Raw genomic sequence first — 8899 nt, 5'->3', positions numbered from 1 at the left:
TCATTCTGCCACCTTTAAGCAGTTACTCCCCAAATTATTTACTCTTATCAACTTCTTCATTGACCACCAGTGTATTTTGTATACATCACTTTCCACTTTTCTTGAACATGTTATCATAATTCTTCCATCAGTTCTTTGGAGTACTTGCTTGAGTAATTAATTTCAGAAATCATAAACGGCAGCTAATAGTTTTTGAGTTCCTGCTAATCCTAAAATATTTTCTTCTGATGTCACCAGTGAACAATAACTTGGATGGACATGAAATTTTAGGATGAAAATCCAGCCTTCTTTAGAAATTTGAGTATTGATCTGTTGCCCTAAGGCATTTGGTGCTAAGGATGGTAAGGCTGGAGATACTGACATTTTTCATGTTGCTTGGTGACATTTTTTTGTTTTGAATTAGAAACTTTTGGGGTTTTCTTTTTATTTTTAGAATTCTGAAATTCTCCTGATTTAAGATATATCTATGTATGTGATTCCCTTCAATATATTCCAGTGGTTCTTAAATGAGCCCTTGTGACACGAACTCATCTGTTTCTTTAGTAGGCATTTTTTAATTTTTTATTTTTTGCTTTATTACTTCTTTTCTGTGTCCTCTGTTCTCTTACTTTGGAGCTCCTTTCAAATGGATACCATGCCCAATATATCACATTTATCCACATACACTTAAGGGATACACAAAAAGTACCCCTGAGTTCCATCCATGGGCTGATGTTTACAAAACACTGTCCTAAATCATTATTTCATTTTTCTGCAAAGTTCATTAAACTCTATGGTTTTCCTAATTTTATAAATCACAGATTGGAATAACAAGAATTCTTTCTTGCTTTCAACATTCTAGTTATTTTCATTCTTCATAGCTGCCTGTTCTTGTTATCTGGGTGCCACACACTATAAATCTCACATTATGTAGCAAGAAAAGTGGGTATGAGAGCTTCTTGCAGGGTGAAAATTCATATTTGTGCTAGTCAGCTCCAGCTACCATCATGAACAACCACAGGCTGGCTGGTTTAAGCAATAGAACTTCATTTCCCACAGTTCTAGAGGCAGGAAAGTCAAAGATCAAGGTGCAGGCTGATTTGGTTCCTCCATAAGGGTTCTCTTTCTGGTTTGCAGATGGCTGCCTTCTCCCTGTGTCCACACATGGTAGAGATTGAGAGAAAGCAAGCTCTCTGGTGACTCTTTGTATAAGGGTTGTAGCCTCATCATGAGGGCACGACCCTCACAACCTCATCTCAACATAATTAATTCCCAAAGGCCCATCTGCAATTGCCATCACTTTGGGTGATGAAATTCAATTCAACGTATGAATTTTAGGAGAACACAAGCAAGCCTAGAGCAATATCCATCTCTGCCTTTTTGAGTAACCGTGCTGAGGCACACTCTTGCTGCTATGAATTTGAAGGTGTTTTTGTCCACTATTCAAAAAGCTGGTCTTTGTCCCACATTTCCTGAGTGGGTTAGTAGGACACTGTTGGCTTATTCTGGAAGATCAATCTTGATCAGTTTTTTTCTGTCCCAAGGCACCACGAGGGAGTCAGCTGGCATGTGATCCACTCATCTCTTTATGGGAGGGATGCCCTTGGGAAGGAATAGATGACAGCATACCATCCAGTCCAATCTCCTTGGCAACTGTATCTCTGGGAAAACATTTGCAAGGGGAAAGAGTATTTATCTATAGCATGCCCATAGCAGGATGTTCCTAGTACACAGCTAAGGGATAACCTAGAGTAAATACACGCAGATGACCTGAGACCCGGCTCCTAGACAATGTCTCATAGGCACACAGTTGTCTGTGAGATGACCTGGAGATGGTTCATGACTCACATCCTCCTCCTGCTGTGGGAGGTATCCTGAAAACCTCACCTAGAGACCTCATCTACTATTGTGGTCCACAGGTGCATGTCCAAAGGAGGAAGGGAGGATGTGAGGAACCTCCCTTGATGCCCCAAACTGCTCTTGCCTTTGTTTGATCCTTCTGGTTGTCTGCATACCTGACATTAGTCCCAGAGACCAACACTGGGAAACTGATTTGTGTGAACCTCATTTGACAACTGGGTCCCAGGTAGCTCCCCAACAAAATCAGAAGTCACAGAAATTCTCAAAATGTATAGCCTATTGACGGCACTCTGTTCTGTTCTTTAGCACTTTTGAGGATATTTAAATATCATTTTTTTACATTTGTTTGGTCTTGTCTCTGGGCTCTTTCGAGGGAGGAGAAGTTGAACTGCGGATTGAATGTGTCATATTGAAACTGGGGCTTCCCCCATGGTCTTTAATAAGTTCCATAACTTGTCCTCTGCTGGGTGACAAAACAGTTCATTTCAAGTGAAAGCAGAATTTGTCACTTTTATCAGCACCATTTTTGCTAGTCAGAAACCAGTGATATGAGTCAAAATGACACAGCCCTACAATGAGCCAAGGATCAAAGAAATTTTTCATGCTGGAAAGCTTAACAGTGTAGTTCTTAGTGTAGACATAATATGTGCTCAGAAGAAGTCAGAAATGACAAACCAATAACTACGCACAAAATGACTTAGCAGACAAGTGTGTCCTACCTAAAGGTCTGATTTCTTCCATGTTTCAGGACTTAAAGGGGATTACACCCTTTTAACACTCCTTTTAGCTTGTTATTTTTCCTGGAATCCTTGAGGCAGAGCTGCATTCTGGCCACCCATATGGTAAAATAAAATGAGAGGGAACTCCCTGCAGGATCTGGGGCATGGGAGAAGTTACTTCATTCATTTAAAGGAGCAACACATTTCTGGACACCTGCCAATGCATTGCATGCTTTACACACATTTTTTGTTTCCTTTTTGTGATTTAATTAATAAACTTTATTTTTTGGAGCAGACTTGCGGAAAAATTGAGCAGAATAAGTAGAAAGTTCCCATATATCTTCTCCCTCCTCCCCTACCCCACAATTTTTCCTATTGTTAACATTGCATTACTTTAGCACATTTGCTACTTGTGGACTAATACTGATGCATTCTTATAAACCAAAGTCCATAGTTTACACCAGGGCTCACTATTTGTGTTGTAGATTCTATGGGTTTTGATAAATGCATAATGACATGTATCAACCATTACAGAATCATACAGAAAAGTTTCAATGCCCTAAAAATTTCCTATGTTCCATCTATTCATTCCTTCTTCTGAATCCCTAGCAAGCACTGATCTTATGTAGGCTTTTAAGCTTGAATTCTTATAGTTAGTGATACACATTTAAGATTCCTCCTTGTTTTTCCACTGCATGGTTGCTCATTTCATTTTAGCACTAAATAAAATTTCCTTGTGTGGATGCACCACAGTTTATCCATTCATCTACCGAAGGGCATTTTGATGGCTTCCAAGTTTTGGCAATTATGAAGAAAGCTGGTTTAAACATTTCTGTCAAGATTTTAGCGTGGATGTAAGTTTTCAGTTCCTTTGGATTAATACCAAAGAGCATGATTTCTGGATCATATGGTAAGAGTATGTTTTGTTTTGTAAGAAACTGCCAAACCATCCTCCAGAGTGACCATACCATTTTGCATTTGTACCAGGAACGAATGAAAGTTTCTTTTGCTCCACAGCCACACCAGCATTTGCTGTTGTGTTAACATTTTAGCCATTTATTGGGTGTATAGTGATATCTCATTGTTGTTAAATTTGCAATTACTTAATGGTATATGGTGTTAAGTATTTTTTCAAATGCTTATTTCCCATTTGTATGTCTTCTTTGGTGAGGTGTCTGTTCAGACCTTTTCTCTTTTTTTTAATGGATTATTTTCTTTCTTATTGTTGAGTTTTAAGAGTTTTTTTAAAGAATTTTGGACATAAGTTCTTTATCAGATATGTGGTTTACAAATATTTTCTCAAAGCCTGTGGTCTCTCTACTGTGTTGACAGGGCCTATCATAGAGCAGAAGTTTTAGTGTTAAGAAACGCCAGTTATCAATTTTTTCTTTCATGAATCATGAAAAAAAGTTATCACCATACCCATGATCGTTTGGATTTTCTCCTACGTTCTCTTCGAGGAGTTTTATAGTTTTGTGGTTTACATTTAGGTCTATGACCCATTTTGAGTTAATTTTTATGAAAGGTATAAAGTATGTATCTAGATTTCTTTTTTTTTTTCTTTTTTTTTTTTTTTGCCTGTGGATGTCCAGTTGTTCTGGCACCATTTGGTGAAATCATTCCTTTTTACATTGCATTGTTCCTTTTTTACACATTTTAAAAATTAATTCTTTATCAAAACAACTCAAAATTGGTTATCTTATATTCATTTTACAAAAAAAAAAAGACTTAAATACTGAAGTCATTTACCCTTAAAAGTAAATCAATGGTCAACCAGCAAAAGGTTTATCACGGTGCGAGCCAATGTCTGAGCCTGGTGACCTCACTGAATCAGGTGTTTCCCAATAGGAAGTACTTGGAAAAAAAATTCCTTGGAAAGTTAAGTTTATGAAGTAATACGTAATTAATCCTTTCTCAGAGATTCAAAATGTGCATTTGCCTAAAGAAAGAAACTTCTGTAAGTGTGTGCAACACAAGATTTTCTGCCTGTTGTTTTAGGTACCAAGATTTGCTTCTGCCTCCAACATAACTAACCTCCCACAGAGCATCTTCAGCAGAGCTTGCCCCAAAATAAACATCCTTATTCTATTCTGGTCTCTTGGGGGAAAGGAGTCCTTAAGACATTTCTCTCTGGCCACAATTTGCTCATCTCTAAAATTAAGAAATAGAGAGGTAAAGGATTATAAATCATGCTACTATAAAGACACATGCACACACATGTTTATTGTGGCACTATTCACAATAGCAAAGACTTGGAACCAGCCCAAATGTCCATCAATGATAGACTGGATTAAGAAAATGTGGCACATATACATCATGGAATACTATACAGTCATAAAAAAGGATGAGTTCATGTCCTTTGCAGGGACATGGATCCAACTGAAAGCCATCATTCTGAGCAAACTATCACAAGGACAGAAAACCAAACACCACATGTTCTCACTCATAGGTTGGAATTGAACAATGAGATCACTTGGACACAGGGCGGGGAACATCACACCCCGGGGCCTGTCATGGGGTAAGGGGCAGGGGGAGGGATAGCATTAGGAGAAATATCTAATGTAAATGACGAGTTAATGGGTGTAACAAACTAACGTGGCACATGTATACCTATGTAACAAACCTGCATGTTGTGCACATTTACCCTGGAACTTAAAGTATAATAATAATAATAATAATAAAAGAAATAGACAGACAATGGAGAATGGAGACTTGGAAGGGTGAGGGGACAGGGGGAGGGTGGTTGATGAGAAATTAGTTAATGGGTCAAATGCACATCGTTTGGGTGATGGATACCCTAAAAGCCCTAACTTCACTACCAAGCAATCTATGTATGTAACAAAATTGCACCTTGTACCCCATAAATGTATATAAATAAAAGACCAAAAATAATATCTTCTACATTCTCCTTTTGTTCTGACAGTCTGAAAAGCCTGTGATATATCACCCGACATTCACACATTTCTCTACACCAAGGTTTTCTGGACAGACTGTTTTTCTTTCTTATTGAAAAAAGCTGAGTCTGTGAAGACAATGTGAAGGCAGAGAGGTAGAAATCCATCCTTTACCAAATCAGTGGCCCCAGGACACATTTTTCCCTCTGCACAGCAGCCACATTCCCATTAGGGACAGTGGGCATTTTCCCATGCAGTCCATGCGCTGCACCTTCAATAAACTGTCGTAGACTAATGTGAACTCACTTTGGCTGCTGCAGTGACGGCAGCTGTGGTGGTGGTGACTGGAGGAGCTGTCCAGGCTCTCTCTCCTTAGCAGTTCTGGAGAGTGGCATCGATCTGGGCCTCCTGCAGAGGAGCTGCCAGCAGCTGGGCAGGCTGTGATTAGCAGCTCCTGAAAGGATCCCTTTCAAGGCTCTGGAGCCCTGCTTGGCAGCTTGCACTCTGTTTGCCTTAATTGAAGCAAATGATTTGTGCTTTCTCGCCTCAGAGATTGATCCTTGCTGAGGACCACAGTTACAGAAGTCAGGTGAAAGAGAAGGATGTCCTAGCTTTCTCTGAACATAGACAGAAAATGCTTCAGTTTCCTTTCAGGGTGAAATATTGATGCTCAGCAATGACTTCAAATGCAATTTTAAAACATATCTTTCAAATTCAGAGATTTGTGTGTCAGTTCTGCTCACTGTAGACACCATCAAACACAATTTGCCCTAGGAATCCAAAAACGGAGCTTACAGAGGAATATCAGAATGTGAGGGGGCTGCGGGCAGAGGCTGACCCTCGCAGGATCAGCAACAATAGCTGGCACCTCCAGAGCCTCCCAATAGCCAGGAGCAGTTCCCAGCACACCCCATGCGTGGCCTGTGCATTCTTCACATTCCTGGTGGAAGGTTCTAGTATTGTCCTGTTGTACACTTGTAGAAATGGAAAGATAAAGAAACCTGTCCAAAATCTGTTTCAGTAAATTACAAAGCATGGTTCCCAACACATATTAGATGGTTAAAAGTATTAATTAATTAAATACTATTAATAGTATTAATAGTATGTATTTGAAAATGAACAGACGAACACATCAATCAATGACACAGTGAAATCAATGAATCATTCAAATAATAGGTAGTGCATCATTTAAAATCTCCATGGGGAGAACAGGAATGAATGTGTGCAGTGTTAGTGCAGGAGACAGAGCTCCTCATCAAGGCACCAACTCACCAGGATGTTCCCTGTGGGTCACCAGAATAGCACCACACCTTAGGGGAACCAGGTCAGAAAGTCGTAAGTGTGGGTGAGTGACGGACACTGAACTAGTTAAAATTGATGTCTGAGTATATGATGGAACAGAGCTGACTGTGAAGGTCCGTCTGGGGCCCTACACTGCATCTGGGGTGAGCTCATGCTTGTGTTAAGGCCGTAATGCTCCTTGGGTGTCCATCTGACACATTAGCCACCTGGAATGCAGGCTGATATGGAGGCTTCATTATAGAATGGGCAGAGGTGTACCTAAGGAATTTGGGGTAAGGGGAAGAGCAGAATTGCATTGAATTCCTTCTGTGTGCTTGGTACTAACATCAAGCAATTACACAGAAAGGCAGTCCTCATTTTGCTCGATCCTGACATGCATAGATTCCATTTACTATGGCTGATATAATATTTGTCCCTCCAACAAAATGACTTTGACTTCACTGTTAGCTCTTCAGTTCACACATCCCTACATAAATACTAGATGTGCATCATGATCAGTGACCAATCAGTTCACTTCTTGCAAAGTCTGCCAGTGGTTTGGCCCTGAACACCTGTTATTCAGGTCACACTTGTCAGGAGCTAGTCTAGCTGGAGACATAGCTGAGTAGCCAGGTGCCTGAGTAGCTGATACAAGGCAACAAGCCAAAATGGAATTCATAATCAAGGCTTTAATCACTTACTGCAATGGCATAAGCAAAAGGCTGAACCAGAAAAAGTGCTGACTCCCCTCTGTTCTGTTGTCTCCCATGGAACGGTGTTTCAGTCGTGGGTCAGCATAGACATTTTGGGACATCATGTTCACAGTTAAAGGATCTCCAAACAAATGGCTCCTATAGTTTTGCTGACCCAGAGGCTAGGAGGCAAGATGAGGGAGGATTTGGAGTGGAAAAATACTGGGTAGTGAGTTAGAATCGGCAAAAGTGTCTTCAGGGTTTCCCCCTCCTCCGCATCTCTATAAGGAGACCTCAGCGAGGACCTTAGATAAACAGACCTAGGGATGAAATCATCTGGGCTGGCAGTGCAAAAATGCATAAGAAAATGGCTGCCCAGTGGGCGTGACACCTTGACTGCAACTCCCTACAGGGTCTGCAAAGCACTGACTGTGCAGATGTAGGGAGGAAAACATTCCCCCGAGGCCTGCCAGGTAAAGCCTTTCTAATTGCCTATGGTTTGGTCTGAAAATTGACACATAGGCTTTTTTTTCGTTGTTGCTGTTGTTGTTCTGGAGACAAACTCTGCAATGCACAGACAGGAAAGCATGTAGTTATATCGTCTCTTGTCCCCCAGGATAAACTGGCATGATATTTTACCAATGGGCTTGGTACTATTTTTTATTTTCCTATATGCAACGTTGATATTCAAAAGAGGGAATTGGCCAACAAAGATAAAAGTGCAGCAAGGAAATGGAAAGTGATAATGCTGGAAGTGAAACTGAATAAAATGTAAATCGCGTTGTAGAAAAAATAGCTGACAGAGGGAACGTGAACACTCAGCCTTCGAGAGACTCCAGATGTGCAGTCGGGGAGCTCAGGGACAGAGGATAGTCGACATCAATGGCAAATAAAGGACGTCATTTCCTGGAGGAAGGAAGGCTGGCAAAAGATCTCCCACTAAAAGGACTCTCAGAGATGTTTCACAACATGGCAAGCACTAAGGACAAAATATTGGAAGTTGATCCAATCTTGGAAAGGAGGATGGCTACCTGCCAAGGCATGGAAAAGATGCTTGCTCTGTATCATAAGGGATGAAAAGAAAGCAAACACTGTTCAAAGGCTCTTGGCAGGTTTCTAACAAATAAATAAAACCTTGTAATTCTCCATGTTTCTGATATTTTAAAGTGCAGTTTACTAAATAATATTGGTTTTACTAAGTTTTATTTTCTCATACATCTATAAGTGACAGTAAGAAAGTTTTGAATGTTTTGACAAAAATGTTCATATGTCATGAACCAATCATAACTTTTCCATTGATTTAAATTAAGACTGCTTGCACAGTCAGATTTATGGTCTTACATTACCTTGCAAGGTGAAGACTGCCTGTATTACCTAATATCTTTACAGAAAATCTTAAAGTATATTGTATTGTTTTTGCCATGAAGATAGAAGCTAAAGCTCGGAGTAGTGAAGTAAGCTGTCAGAGATCACA

The sequence above is a fragment of the Mandrillus leucophaeus genome, unplaced genomic scaffold (assembly GCF_000951045.1).
Source record: "Mandrillus leucophaeus isolate KB7577 unplaced genomic scaffold, Mleu.le_1.0 Scaffold678, whole genome shotgun sequence".
Classification (NCBI taxonomy): Eukaryota; Metazoa; Chordata; class Mammalia; order Primates; family Cercopithecidae; genus Mandrillus; species Mandrillus leucophaeus.
This window is presented reverse-complemented; position numbering follows the sequence as displayed.